At 41.4% G+C, this 16,269-nt stretch overlaps 1 non-coding gene across 1 annotated transcript; it reads left to right on the top strand.

Moving 5' to 3' along the window:
- The first annotated feature begins 969 nt into the window (after nucleotides 1-969).
- Nucleotides 970-1,076, top strand: LOC138400368 (U6 spliceosomal RNA). The gene has a single exon (XR_011236264.1). It is a non-coding gene; the product is annotated as a U6 spliceosomal RNA (small nuclear RNA).
- The last annotated feature ends 15,193 nt before the right edge of the window (nucleotides 1,077-16,269 follow it).

Raw genomic sequence — 16,269 nt, 5'->3', positions numbered from 1 at the left:
TCATTATGAACTCTTAGATTTATATATATTTGATAAGTTTCAAACTATGACAATTATTATCATTATTGAAACTCAAATAGAGGGAAACTCCTCAAGTTGGCTCGTGAGTCCTTTTGATACAACCCTAGTAGTCTTTGATAGCTTCCTACAATCAGGTATTACAAGATGCTTTAGGTTCGTCTTGTACCTTTCCTGCCCCAAACTTGGGATTAATCATTTCTTCAGAAGTCTTGGTTTCTTTTAGTATCATTTTAGTGAGAAATGATATTTCAAGGCCCCAATGTGAGTGCTAAGGGATGTTCACTGCTACATGGTTAGTCATTGTTGTTAGGCTTTTTTAGTGGACAGAGCTAAATAATTCTTGAGTTTACATTAACATTTACAATTCCAATTCAAGACTAGAGCTTTTATTTAACCTTTTCTCTATTATGACTATGTCTTTTTTTTCTTTTATTTTGAAAATCCTTGTTCTTGAGGCTACAGGGGATGATAGAATCAGAATCCACCGTAGTTACTCATTTGTTTTATCCCACATTGCACACACACACACACACACACACACACGAGTGTCAGGATAACAATACTAATACTACAACCAACATGATTTTTTTAAACATTTTAAAATTTGTGTATATTTTCTCTGTTCTCCCTCACCATTTAAAAACAGTTGTACTACCAGGACAACTGGATATCCACATGCTAAAGAATGAAGTTGGACCCTACCTCACACCACAGATAAAAATTAACTCAACATGGATCAAAGATGAAAATGTAGGCACTAAAACAATAAAACTCTTAAAAGAAAACATAGGCACAAATCTTTGTGACCTTGGATTAGGCAACAGATTCTTAGATATGACATTAAGGGCACAAGCAGCAAAAGAAAACAAATAAATTAATTGGGTGTGTAAAACTTTTGTGCTTCAAAGAATACCATCCATCAACAAAGTAAAAAGATAACTCACAGATGTGCTCGCTTCAGCAGCACATATACTAAAATTGGAACAATACAGAGAAGATTAGCATGGCCCCTGCGCAAGGATGACACGAAAAAAAGAAAAAAAAAAAAAAGATAACTCACAGAATGGGATAAAATATTTGCAAGTCATATATGGACTTGTATCAAGAATACATGGATTACTATTACAATGCAACAGTAAAAACACAAATATCCAATTTAAAAATGGTAAAAGATCTGAATAGACATTTCTCAAAAGAAAATGTGCAAAAGGACAATAAGCATATGAAAAAATGTTCAACATCATTAACCATCAGAGAAATGTAAATGAAAACCACGATGAGATACCACTTCACACCTACTGGAATGGCTACAATACAAAAGAATGTGGAGAAATTTGAACCTTCATACAGTGGTGGTGGGAACATAAAATGGTGCAGCTGATTTGAAAAATAGTCTGGCAGTTCCTCAAAAAGTTAAACATAGAATTACCATACAACCCAACAATTCCACTCCTAGGTATCTACTCAAGAGAAATGAAACCATATGCCTATACACAAAACTTGTATACAAACATTTATAGCACAATTATTCACAATATCATATAGGTGTACATATAGTATACCTATATGATAGAATATTATTCGGCCATGAAAATGAAGTAAAATGCTGATACGTGCTACAATGTGGATGAACCTTGGGAACATTATACTAAGTGAAAGCAGCCAGTCACAAACTCCCCCCCCCCCCTTGTAATGTATGATTTCATTTGTATGAATAGCCACAGTAGGCAAAATCTGCAGAGACAGAAAGTAGAGGAGCGGTTGCCTAGGTCCGGGTTATGAAGGTTAAGGGTTTAGGGGCCAATGGCTAAGGAGTGTGGGATTTCTTTTGGGGTAAAGAAAACGTTCTAGGAGTTACTGCTTGCTTCTGCCTGAGGTCCCGGTACCCTGAATGCAAACTGAATCCAGATCTGCATTGCAGAGCAGACCATGAAGGAACAGGATATCGGCAGAGATCAACCCCCAAGAGGCTTGGAGTCCAGCAAGAAGGGCAGGTGGAATGGAATTTCCACCTCCCCTACATCTCTGGCAGTCAGGGGGCTCCCGAGTTGCTAGAGAGCCCTCTACCCTCACAAACCCAACAGCACCCAGTGAACTGGGAGCTTCTTGAGGACAAAGCACCAGGCTACCGGCACCCGCACGTCACTTCCCGTCTCCGCAGACCCCAGCAGAGACGGCAGGCACCATGTTGCTTCTCCACTCGCTGTGCACCTTTGTCCTCCCCAGGGGGCTTCAGCCCCTCAGTTTTCATCTCACTCATTCCCACACAAACATTTCCCAACTTTGGCCCAGACTATGGTAGCCACAGGGGCCTGTGGGTCCCGGAGTGTCTGTGTAACCCCAGAGCCTGGACATTCTGGGTGGGCTGCCTTCTGGAGACGGGGGACAGAGAGGACCAGAGTGCTAGCTTTCTCCCACTGAGACTCTTTTCCTCCCCTTCCCCTTCCCTGCCCATGGCTGTTTAGAGAGGATGGAGCCAGGGCTCACAGGAGCTGCTTTTCCTCTCTGTTGGTGCATCCGCCACACAGGGGAACACATTGAGAGCGGGGCTCAAGCTTTTGCAGACTCTTTTTCTCCCCTTCACCTGCCCTACCTGTGGCTTCCAAGAGAGACAATTGAGCTACCACATGGAGGCTTCCACAGAGAGTAAGGCTCAGACCTTTCCTGTAGGCGTCCTGCAGACTGAGGGTGCTTGGACTGTGAGCTCCCTGCCCGCCAGCCCTCCCTGCTGCCGCGTGCCCGGTGACTCCATCAGAGCTGGGCATGCCCTGAGGTGCAGGGACATTGAACCTGCTTGGGCACCCCATAGGCAACTTGGGACCAGAGCGCCTCTCCCTGGCATGGTCAGGAATTGATCTTCAGGACCTGGTGACAGGACTAATGGCCAAGAAACATTTGAAAAACATATGAAAAAATGCTCAACATCTCTAATTATCAGGGAAATGCAAATCAAAACCACAATAAGTATCACTTATCTTCAGTGAGAATGGCCTATATCAGAAAGTCCCAAAACAATAAATGTTGGCATGGATGCGGAGAGATAGGGATACTCATACCCTGCTGGTGGGACTGCAAACTAGCACAACCTCTGTGGAAAGTAGTATGGAGATACCTCAAAGAACTAAAAGTAGACCTACCATTTGATCCAGCAATCCCACTACTTTGTGTTTACCCAAAGGAAAAAAAGACACTTTGTAAAAAAGACACCTGCACCTGAATGGTTATAGGAGCCCAATTCACAATTGCAAAGATGTGGAAATAACCTAAGTGCCCATCAATACATGAGTGGATTAATAAAGTGTGGTATGTGTATATCATGGAATACTACTCAGCTATTAAAAAAACAGTGAACTAATACCTCTTGTATTAACCTGGATGGAACTGGAGACCATTTCTCTTAGTGAAGTATCACAAGAATAGAAAAACAAGCACCACATGTACTCACTATTAAATTGGAAATAATTGATCAACACTTATGTGCACACATGGAAATAAAACTTGTTGGAAATCAACAGGTGGGATGGGATGGGTAAATTCACACCTAATGGGTACAATGCACACTATCTGGGGGATGGGCCGGTTATAACTTTGACTCAAACTGTATAAAAGCAATTTATGTGACCAAAATGTCCCATAATACTCTAAAATAAAAAAAAAAAAGAAAAAATATTCTAGAATTGATTGTGGTGATGGATACACAACTCAAAGCTGCAGAACTATATGCTTTATTTATTTGTTTATTTATTGAGACAGAGTCTCACTCTGTTGCCCGGGCTAGAGTGCCGTGGCGTCAGCCCAGCTCACAGCAACCTCAAACTCCTGGGCTGAAGCAATCCTCCTGTCTCAGCCTCCCGGGTAGCTAGGACTACAGGCATGTGCCACCATGCCTGGCTAATTTTTTTTATATATATATTTTTTTAATTGTCCAGCTAATTTCTTTCTATATTTCAGTAGAGACAGGGTCTAGCTCTTGCTCAGGCTGGTCTTGAACTCCTGAGCTCAAACAATCCACCGGCCTCGGCCTCCCAGAGTGCTGGGATTACAGGCGTGAGCCACTGTGCCGGGCCTGAACTATATGCTTTAAATGTGTTAACTACGGCCGGGCGCGGTGGCTCACGCCTATAATCCTAGCACTCTGGGAGGCCGAGGTGGGCGGATCGTTTGAGCTCAGAAGTTCGAGACCAGCCTGAGCAAGAGCGAGACCCCATCTCTACTAAAAATAGAAAGAAATTATATGGACAGCTAAAAATATATATAGAAAAAAAATTAGCCGGGCATGGTGGTGCATGCCTGTAGTCCCAGCTACTCGGGAGGCTGAGACAGGAGGATCACTTGAGCTCAGGAGTTTGAGGTTGCTGTGAGCTAGGCTAACGCCACGGCACTCACTCTAGCCTGGGCAACAGAGTGAGACTCTGTCTCAAAAAAAAAAAAAAAAAAAAAACAATAAATGTGTTAACTAGATGGTGAACTCAACAAAGCTGTTTTAAAAAGTAAAGAATTTAAAAATTGTACCACATTTTCATTGTCAGAGCACATAGTCATTACATATGTAATACTTTTGGTCTCTTAGTCCTTATTTATTTGTTGTTCTACTGGTAAATATAATTGAATAACCACCACCTTATATTTGTATCTCTCTGGTTATTTTGGTGGTCTGAACCTCTTTCTATGATAGATTTCTCAGGAAGGGCTCATGAGAATAATATTCTCTAGTTTTTACATGTTGATAACAGTTTGTATCTTTTATACTTGAAACTCATTTTTGCTGGATATAAAAGTCCTTGTTTTTTCACTTGAGTATCTTAAATATGTTACTTCTTTTCATTTTCTCTGGCATGAAACGTTATTGCCAAAAATTCTCATGTTAAGCTAATTTTCTTTTCCTTGAAAGTCACATGCTCTTTTTTTCTAGACGCCCAGAGAAGTTTTTTTCCTTAAAGTCCAATAATTTTATTACAATATGATGTGGTGTTGGTTGTTTGGAGAAAATAATCTCAACTATGCGGTGTTCTCTTTCAATGTGCAATTTCGAATCTTTTTTTTTTATTTTCAGGAAAATGTTTGTTTGTTTATAAAGTTACAGAGTTTAGTGTTTGTCCTATGCCCTTGCTTTGGTTTTCTCTTATAGGGATTCCTATTACTGCATGTTTGATTTCCTTTACTTTTCTCTCTTCCGTTTTATCTCTCTTCATTTATTTTTTCACTTTCTAGAAATTTCTCTATAGGTATTTGTTGCATTTACTTGCTCTTGTATTCTTTCTAGTTTTAGTTCTCATTTATAAAATGATTTTTTCCTTTTCTTATTCTTTCTCAAATTCTGTTACCTCATTTCTGAGTTTTACTAATTATGAATTACGTTGTTTTTTCTTTTCTTTTTTTTTTTTGAGACAGAGTCTCACTTTGTTGCCCGGGCTAGAGTGAGTGCCATGGCATCAGCCTAGCTCACAGCAACCTCAAACTCCTGGGCTCAAGCGATCCAACTGCCTCAGCCTCCCGAGTAGCTGGGACTACAGGCACGCGCCACCATGCCCGGCTAATTTTTTCTATATATATTTTAGTTGTCCATATAATTTCTTTCTATTTTTAGTAGAGACGGGGTCTTGCTCTTGCTCAGGCTGGTCTCGAACTCCTGACCTTGAGCGATCCACCCGCCTCGGCCTCCCAGAGTGCTAGGATTACAGGCATGAGCCACCGCGCCCAGCCTATGTTGTTTTTTCTTAATGTCTTTTAGCTCATCTTGAAATAGGATGTTACAATTTTTATCTCTTTGATGGGCAGATCTTTTTGGCACACTTTTGTTGTCTTTGGGGATGTTATTCTGCTCTTCATTCTTTTTTCTCATAATAATTTTGTGTGTGATTTGACCTTCATACTATTGTGTTTCTTATTTTTTGTGTGAAATTGGTTTTCCTGGACTTTAAAAAAATAAGATGGAGTTCAGGAAAGCTCTTCCAATTTCACAGAGCTCCCTCTTCTGTTGCTTTTGTGTAGTGTTCAAAAATATGGTGGTTTGCTTTCTGGGATTTTCTGGCTCTGTTCTCTCTATTTAGGTCTAGCCTTTCTATTTCCATGTAACATTTGGGACATACTTATACTAAAAATAATTATTTACTGTTTATCTGAAATTCACATTTAACCAGGCATAATGTATTATTTGCTAAATCTGGCAATTGTAGTTGTAAATATTTTTCATGTGCTTTGGTTTTGCCATCTAGTTGTTCTGCTATTTTTATGTGAAGATTTAAAGAAACTGAAAAACTATGCTATTGCTGCCATTAGTACTTTCCAAGAATCCATCACATAATTTTCAAATATAGTCCTCTTTCCTTTCTTTTCCCTGCTTGGTGCACTCCTCCCTTTTCTCACACATATAACACCCTGTATCTCCCCTGATAACCCATGTTTTGGGCCTACAGTAAATTTTTCTATGGTTTTTCTTAATTCATATAATCACATACACATATAAGCATTATATATGGTTTTCCATTTTTTAAACAAAAACAAGATCACATCATATGTACTCTTTCTTCCTCTTCTTACTCTCCTTCTCCTTCTTCTTCTTTTGAGACAGGGTCTCACTCTGTTGCCAGGGCTGGAGTGCACTGGCATCTTCTCATAGCTCACTGCAACCTCCAATTCCTGGGCTCAAGCAATCTTCCTGCCTCAGCCTCCCAAGTAGCTGGGACTACGGGTGTGTGCCACTACACTTGGCTAATTTTTTTTTTTCCTATTTTTTGTAGAGATGGGGTCTCGCTCTTGCTCAGGCTGGTCTCGAACTCCTGACCTTGAGTGATCCTCCCACTTCAGCCTCCCAGAGTGCTAGGATTACAGGCTTATAAAGAATATAAGCCAGAACTTATATTCTTACATACATTCTATTTCCTTTTTGCCTAGAAAGAGAGGTATGAATGTTCATAAATTAATAAGCAGTGGTTAATTGGCCAGACAGACAAAAGACTTGGGAGAAACAGGACTAGAGGGATGGGAACAATTAGGTCTGTGAAACAGATGTGGTCTCAGAATGTGAGGATATTCATGTACCATAAGAACACTCAACAGAAAACCTCCACAGGGGATGAGACTCAATAACTGAGCAAACAAGATATTCTACTCTGGATTTCAGTCAGTGTCTTTGCCCAGCTTGCACAATGGGCTCATGAGCTAAGTGGCCATGACTGCAGAGATGGAGGCTACGCATGGGCATGATTCTATGGACTCCCATCATGAGGGCCACCCTAGCTTCCACCACTACTGAGTGCCCCATCTTCCAGCAGCACAAACCAATGGTGAGCACCTAATATAGCACCATAATCTAAGCAGACCAGCCATCCACCTGGGGCAAGACTGATTTTATTGAATCCCTGCCAGTGTATTGCCCATACTAGAATAGACATTTGTTCTAAATATGGATTTGTTTTGCTTACCCGTCATTCTTCTGTTAAAAACATCATTCTTAAAATTACTAGATATCTTATTCCTGGTCACAATAGTCTGTGCAACATTGCTTCTGGCTTAGAAAGAAGCAAGGCAGTGGGCCAGTACACACAAAAATTGCTGGTCTCATGTGCCTCATCAGTCAGAAATAGCCGAGTGTACAGAATGGCTAAATGGCTTGTTCAGACTCAGTTACTGACCCAGCTGGGAGACAACTGGGAAAGTCAGGGATGGGGGCTGGGTGTTGTACAAGCTCTGAACTAGTAACTAATATATGGTGGTGTTTCTCCAACAGTCAGAATTCATGAATCTGGCAACCAAAGAGGTAGAAATGGTAGTGTTACTTTTCAATATTACATCTAATGACCCAGGCCATGGTTTGAATGGGTCTCCCAAAAGTTCATGAGTTCTAAATGTAATTGTTATTGTAACAGTATTAAGAGATAGGGCTTTTAAGAGGTAATTAGGCCATGACAGATCCACCCTCATGAATAGATTAATGCCATTATTGATGGAGTGGGTTAATTATCATGGGAGTGGGCCCCTGATAAAAGGATGAAGTTCAGCCCCCAACCCTCTGTGTCTCTTGCACGCTTGCCTCCTCACCATGTGATACCTTCCGCCATGGGATGACCTTTTTCAGATGCCAGTGCCATGATCTTAGACTTCCCAACTTCCAAAACCATGAGCCAAATAACCTTCTCCTCTTTATAAATTACCCAGTCTGTTGTATTCTGTTATAGAAGCAGAAAATGTACTGAGACAACCCACTTGCAAAATGTTAGCTTCCTGTACCTTTAACTTTTGGGTCTGTTGAGTTAGAGGTCTCTGTACCCAAAGAATTAATGTTTCTACCATTGGACAAAACAAAGGGTCCACTGAACTGGAAGCTGAAACTGTCACCTGATCATTTTGTATTCCTCATGCACCGGGATTAACAGGCCAAAAAGGAGGTTACTACTATTTGGCTGGGGTAATAGATCTTGATTATCAAATGGAAATAGGGATACTGCTACAAAATTGAGTGAGGGAAGAATATATCTGGAACACAGATGATCCTTTGGAGTGCTTTTTAAAGAATGCCATATATAGTAATAAAATTTAATGGAAGACTGTAGAAGCCTTATGGTGCATGCTGAGAGAAAGGGAACATGGGAAGTAGACGTTACAGTATTACAGTAATGTTCTGTAACTTGTGCCCAATTGCAGAAATGAGGACTCTAGGCCGGGCGAGGTGGCTCACGCCTGTAATCCTAGCACTCTGGGAGGCCGAGGTGGGCGGATCGTTTGAGCTCAGGAGTTCAAGACCAGCCTGAGCAAGAGCGAGACCCCATCTCTACTAAAAATAGAAAGATATTATATGGACAGCTAAAAATATATATATAGAAAAAATTAGCCGGGCATGGTGGTGCATGCCTGTAGTCCCAGCTACTCGGGAGGCTGAGACAGGAGGATCGCTTGAGCTCAGGAGTTTGAGGTTGCTGTGAGCTAGGCTGACGCCACGGCACTCACTCTAGCCTGGGCAACAGAGTGAGACTCTGTCTCAAAAAAAAAAAATAAATAAAAAAATAAAATAAAAAAAGAAATGAGGACTCTAGGGTCCATCTTATTGTTCCTCACATTTTGCATATGCATATATAGCTACATATATGTAATTAAATATCTATTTTAAGTTATACATTGTAATTTTCCTTGTATCTTTCTTCTACTGTTTTATATACGGCAGATGTTTTGGTTATCTGATGCTGTGTAACAAGCCACCTCAAAATTTAATGTCCTAAAACAACAATTTATTAGCTTTCTGTTGACTAGGTAGTTCTGATTTATGTAGTATGTGAGCTAGACTATGTCTTTCTAATAAATTTCTTTTTTTAATTAAGTTGACCAGAGGAGTCATTGCTTATAACCAAAGAACACTAATTGGAACAGAAATTGGTACCTGAAAGTGTACTCCAAGTGAAAGACCCTCAAAGACATATGGGGTATTTGGAACTGATCATCAGGCCAAGATAAAGCAAGAGGCAGCGAGACTCTAATTCATAACTGGAGAGAGGAAACCAATAGCTCATGAAGCCCAGTGGAAAAACAGCAAAGTTGTAGAGAACAGAGGAGCAGGGGCCTAAGATACACTCCAGAACATGCTCAAATGGGCACCTTAATAAAGTGGTCCTGGTGGCAGGAATGGATACTATATATGAACTCAAAAATATGGACTTTTTTTCACTGAATTTGATCTGGCTACCACCTCTGTTATGTACTCAGTTGCTGACAACAGTATCCAGCTGTGAACAAGCACTGGGGTGGCAACCTTCAAGGGGATCAGTGAGTTGAGAACATGGGATCCCCTTACAACATGAGCGAGACAGTAATTTTGAACTCACAGGGACAAGAACTTATTGTATATACCATGCTGTGGAATCACTAGTTTAGTATATACTATATTTATTATATCTGTCTATCTGCCTACCTATCTATACACAAACAAATATACACATACATATATAAAACAAAATCTCTCCCAAAATATGTCATATTTTAACTTTTATAATTTTTTCTGATTATAAAAGCATTACAAAATAAAGCTATTAATAGATCAACTTAGCCGTCAGTAGAAATGACTCATCTTAAGGGAGAATTTGCCACCAGGAGACAACTGCAGGTTATAATCAGCTTCCACTCCGCCCACTGTAGCACCTGGAGATGCACTTCACTTTCTGCCCACCTAATGCCCCCAGGAGCCAGCTGGAAGAGGAAATTAAAAGTTTTCCAGTAGACAGATGTCTATATTAGCTCCAGTGAAACCAAATTTATTCCACTGCTCTATTCAGAATCTTTTGACCAGCTAATTCAATTCAATCTCCATTTCATTTGACAATGGTAACTGAATACCACCTTGTAGGCCAAAGACTGTTTTAGGGACAAGACATGCAGTAGTATGTAAAACAGACAAAATCTCTTCTTTCCTGGAGCTTGCATTCTTATGGTGGTGAGGGAGACAGACAGTAACCAAATAAATAAATTTTGGTTGGTGATAAGTGCTGAGAAGAAAAATAAAGCATGAGTTAGGGTGTCGGTATATTGGATTACTAAAGAAGGCCTTTCCGAAAGAGGGAGCAGAAGTATGTTCCAGGCAGCAAGAACAGCAGGTGCAAAGGCCCTGAGGTGGGAGTGTGCTTTACAGGTTGAGGAACGGTAAGGAGGCCAGCATGGCTGGAATGGGCTACCAAGGGGCATGCACAGGAGTTTAGATCTGGAAGCATCCAAGTGGAAGCTAGATCATGTAGGCTCTTGTAGTCCCTGGTTAGGACCTCGGATTTTATTCTGATTGTGGTTGAAAGGGTTTTGTAGGTCTTGAATAGAGACATGAAATGCTCTGATCAGTGATTTAACTTGATCACCCTTGCTCCCCTGTAGAGAATGGTCTATGATGAAAACCAGTTCCATGCATCCAAGGTCCCTCATCCTCAGCCACAATCCAAAAATGAGAGCGCCTCCCATTTCCTGTCGCTGCAGGGCTTTCATCTCCCTATTTCTGCAAATCTTCCTCTTTGGCTCAGTCTTCCACTGCTGACCTCCTTCCTCCAAATTTCTTCTGCAGTTGTAAACAAACTTCCATACCTCTATAGCCTCTCACCTCATCCCATCCTTAACTGACACCTGCCGTATTCCTGAGGACATGGCTGTCCTCACAGCCTCTGCAGGGGGTTCGACAGGTTCCTGTGTTCTACTTATTAGAACAATACAACAAGACCAGGACTTGGGCTATGTCTGCTCCCATTTCCCCACTGGAAGCTTCTAAATGGTATGGTTCAATGGGAAGGAGCATAGACTTTGGAATCAGACTGGGCTTGAATCCCCATTGCACCCACTCTTACTGGCTGGATTATATTGGGCAAATTATTTAATTTATCTGAGCATTGGTTTCCTCATCTATAAAATGTGTTGCAGAATTATGAAGATTAGAGGAGGCAATGATTTTAAAATACCCATCATTGTGTTTAGCAGTCAAAACACCTTAGTCTTCTCTTCCTCCTGTCCCTTCGATCACCATTTGGCCTTCTTTGTTACTCATCTGTATAGTGTAGGGTGAATGTGGCATCTGACTCGCCTCTCTAATCCAGATTCTGTTCCCACCTGGGTGTCAATTTGACTAGATTGAGGAATGTATAGAAACCAGGTAAGGCATTATTTTTGGGTGTGTCCATGAGGGTGTTTCCAGAGGAGATTAGGGTGTGAGTCTGAGCGGACTGGGTGGGGAAGATCTACTCTCAATGTGGGTGGGCGCCATCTGATAAACCAGGGTTCTGGAAAGAAAAAAAAACAGGAAAGGTGAATGTGTCTATCTCCTACAGCTGGTACACACTCTTCCTGTCCTGCCCTTGAACAACAGAACTCCAGGTTCTCTGGCCTGTACACTCCAGGACTTATACCAGTAGTCCCCGGGTTCTCAGGCCTTTGGCCTCAGACTGAGATTACACCATCAGCTTCCCTGGTTCTGAGGCCTCCAGACTTGGACTGAGGCACACTACTGACATCTTAGGGTCTCCAGTTGGAGATGGCTTGTTCTCAGCCTCTATGATCATGTGAGCCAATTCTCCTAATAAATCCCTCTCATATATATCTCCTATATATCTCTATATCTCCTATAGGTCTCCGGGGAAGCCGAATATACCATTCTAGGGGTTTTTAATAACCACATTTGGAGACCCATGTCAGGAACTCACTCCTCGAGCCACATCTTGGGCCATTTAAACTCCAATATTTTAGTCTCTGGTCAAAACTTCCTATCTTTCCATTCATCCTTTATGACATCCCTTAATCCCTTTAGAGCCATCTTGTGTACTTTAGTTTCCAAGTGCCTCTTCTCCAAGTCTGACAGCTGCATCCCTGGGCTCCACCTCCTTCCTTATTTAGCCTAGACTTCCTCCTGTAAACCAGTGAGAGCTTTTGATTTCAAGCAACAGAAACTGACTCTGGCTAACTTTAGCAGAAGGCAAATAACCATATATAATGTCAGTTAATGATAGGTATATAAATAAAGCAGGTAATCAGAGAAGACCTCTGATATTTGATCAGAAATCTTCATGAAGCAAAAGAGTGAGCGATGGGGAGAGCTGGGAAAATCGCAAATGCAGACTCTGTAGTAGTGTGCATGTGCTCCAGTGTTTATGATTTTCATGAACCAGTTCCTTCACTTTTTCCTGAAATCTGCCCTTTGCCTTATGCTTGATCTCCAAAACCCCAATTAATACTTTTGTCTCTATACTGGACGTTTTTTTTTCTCCTCTCACCTCTGTTTACCTAGAAAAAAGAAGAAGTAGAAGAAAGAGGAGGAGGAGGAGGACAAAGAGTAAGAAGGTGGCAGCAACAACAATGGATATAGGAGGGGAGAGGGAGGGCATAATGCCCTTCCTCTTTCTTTCACTCCCTCTGGCTCCTAGATGAAGAACGGGCTGCACCATGAGTGGGGCAGGTCCAGTCTGAGCAGTCCCTGGGGCCTGGGGGCATGTTAGACATGGGACAGTGGGAATCTGCTCCATTTGGGGTTGTTGACTTCAAGTTTTTATGCACTCATTTCAGTGTAGTCCTGCTATGGGGATTGATAGCCAAGAACCTGAACCATGAGTCCCAGGTACAGGACCCTTGTTCAAAGTGTATGGGTAGGTCCTGTCCTCCCTGTGGATCTCCACTTACCTTTTCCCATTCTCTGGGCCCTGACTTGACAGATGGCTATTACAGATAATGCTGATTTTTCCTTCTTAGCTCAACATCAATCCCTAATTTATGCTTAACATTTTTAGTTAAAACCATTTGCCATAATCTTAGGCAATATGCATAATTTTAGAGATAAACTTATTATCTCTGTGTATATTTATCTATACACCACATTTGCATAGCACTCTTAAGCCAGAGCTGGAATCATTACAATGCGTTAGGAGTAGTAAAGTATATACGTATTGGGGTGGGTTCTGATGTCTCCAAAACATCTCTCTACCATATCCTTGCCAGATAAGACTCAGATATGTGTCTAAGGTGGTATATTAGTCCGGGTTCTTCAGAGGGACAGAATCAATATGATATATATATATGGAAAGGAACTTACTAGGGATAGTCGGCTCACACATTTATAAAGGTAAAGTCCCACCATAGGTCGTCTGCAAGCTAGGGAATGAGAAAAGCTGGTAGAGTGGTTCAGTCCAAGTTCAAAAGCCTAGAAACCAAGGAAGTCCACAGTGCAGCCCTCAGTCTGAGACCAAAGGCCTGAGGGCCCCGGAGAGGCGGCTGGTGCAAGTCCCAGGGTCCAAGGACTGAAGAACCTGGAGTCTGATGCCCAAGGGAAGGAAGAGGAAAAGGCATCCTGCTCTGGATAGCACAGAGAGGGGAAGCAAAGCAGGCAGAAGACTGGCGACATTAAGCATCTAGGAATCTTTCAATCCAGTCAAGTTGACACCTAATAGTTCCATCATCACAGGTGGCTCTGATGAAAGTTGGAGCCAGGGAATAAGAAGGCACACGGTACTCAGAATCACCACTTTACTCTCTTCTGGTGACTAAGGCTGTCTGTTACTGCATTAAGTGCATCTTGCCTAGTTTCTTCCCAGAGAAACAGGAATGTTTAAATCTCAGTTTGGGCGAAAGTTGAACTCCCCTAAGGGATAACGGTAGGGAAACATGATGTAGAACACAGGGAATAGAAAGAGTCTGGATGACAAGGAGTGGGTGGCCGGGTTGCTGTGTGCTCTCAAGGAAGGAGAGCCTTCAACTTCAGTCCTGTCTCTTTTTGCAGCACCATCTTAACCCCTGCTGCTATTACTACTAGAGGGAAACATTAACAAGGGAACTTGCTTGGCCTCAGTGAGATTGGTGCCAGCAGGCAGCATTCCTACTTCCTAGCACAGTGCCCAGAACCTAGAAAGCACTCAATAAACCTTTGATCAGAAGGTACTGTGCTTCAGAGCAGACACCGGAATTCTGATAACTGGGAGTGCACCCCACTCATAGTAAGTTTAAAACTGGCATAGAACTTACATAGCTGCTTCCTTTAGTTTAATGTGTCCATGTTCTCTAGCCAAATATAACCAGAAACACAAAGTTGGGTTTACCATTCACTGCAACAAGGGAGAATACATACCGTGTGGGATCATGGGGTATCTCCTTAATAGGATGTTATTAGGGATTATAGGATTTGGGCTTGTGTTAGGTGATTTGGAGGAAATGTTTAAAGAACTAGGGCTTTGCTCTGAATTGGATGCTGTCAAGATGAGGACGTAATTCAAGACTGGGCATCTTAATAAATCTCATATAGAAGAAAAGAGGTATATGGTGACACTAGAGCTATCACTGGTAAAAGAAGCAGCAATCAAATTAGAAGAGTGGGATGTTTGGTATGTCTGTGCTTAGATAAACTTATGAAGTGGTCTCTTTTTTTTGTCTTGTTTCATCACAGTCACGTCATACAGTTTTGTGTGATATTGGTGTTCTGTGAGATTGTTTATGCTCAATAGGTGATTGTCATAGCATTGCTGTGAATGCCAGGCCAGCTCCTAACAACTCTGAAGCTTAGATATTAGTGTCATACTAATGTGTCATACTTAGATATTAGTGTCATAACTAATCAGTTCCCAGATGCCCTAGATTTTATTTTCTCAGTCCCCACTTTGGTCAAGGACAGACAGAGTCAGACCATAGGACATTAATCTATGACATTCAGATTTTCACAATTGCTGAGTTTATGATGATCTGGAGAACTTAGTCTGTAGTTGAACTAGGGTTAATTCCTCTTTCCCTCCTCCTCCTATTACAAAATGAGTTGTTGAATCATATGGTATGACAATGGCTGTACAGAAACATTTAGGACTCTGGACAGGATGTATCTACCAAGTGCAGAAAAAGCAATTACCAGAAACAAAACGATTATCTCCCTTTGTAATAAGTCTTGAAGCCAGGGGACCAGATTATAAAATCCTGGCAATAAAAACATGCCCCAGAATCCAGCTGGGCCTGTTTTAGAGAGGCAGGTGGCTTTTCTTTTCTTTTCTTTTTCTTTCTTTTTTTTTTTTTTTTTAGCCTAGTCATGTTCTGCTAGCCTTGTAATATGTAAGTGCAACAGTGAGTGTTGCTAAACACAAACTCCCCCCTGGCTAGCTAGGAGGAAATAAAGGGCTATATAATTGTCCATGAAAACTCTGGCTAATGAATTCAAATTTAACTGGTTTGTTGAGTTTCTACAGCAGAAGTTGTGCCATTTATGAGGTCTGCTAATGTCAGAGACAAGTTTTGGACCCCTTTTTGAGTTCTATTATCTTTGTTGTGGAAATTTCGTTCACAGAGTATACATGAAGAGTGAGCTCTCTCAAGTGGCCTGTGACTGTGCTTGCTTCATTTTGTTGGTTTCTAGATACTCTTCTCAAAGAAACATAATACACTGAAGGGGTAGATTTAAACACTGGAGGGTTTCTAAGAATTAGCTTCAATACACAAGATAAGTTGGTGCATAGTAGAAGGGTGCAAGCCTGATGTTCACATAAAGAAGTTGTATTAGTACTACTAGAAGTAGTAGTACTCCAGTGGGGTATAGACTATATTGGGAGTATAAGAATCATTTAGCACACCAGGAAGGAACCAACTTCCTTTCCCTTAAGATAGACAGACTTTTCTTTTCTTTTCTTTCTTTCTTTTCTTTTTCTTTCCTTCCTTCCTTTCTTCTTTCCTTCCTCTCTCTTTCTTTCTTTCTCTCGTTCTCTCTCTCTCCCTTCCTCCCTTCCTTCCTCCTTCCCTCTTTCTTCCTTCTTCCCTCCCTCCTTCCTTCCTCTC

Source organism: Eulemur rufifrons, chromosome 19 (assembly GCF_041146395.1).
Source record: "Eulemur rufifrons isolate Redbay chromosome 19, OSU_ERuf_1, whole genome shotgun sequence".
Taxonomy (NCBI): domain Eukaryota; kingdom Metazoa; phylum Chordata; class Mammalia; order Primates; family Lemuridae; genus Eulemur; species Eulemur rufifrons.
The sequence above is the reverse complement of the archived record's forward strand: the minus strand, read 5'-3'. Positions and strand labels throughout refer to the sequence as shown.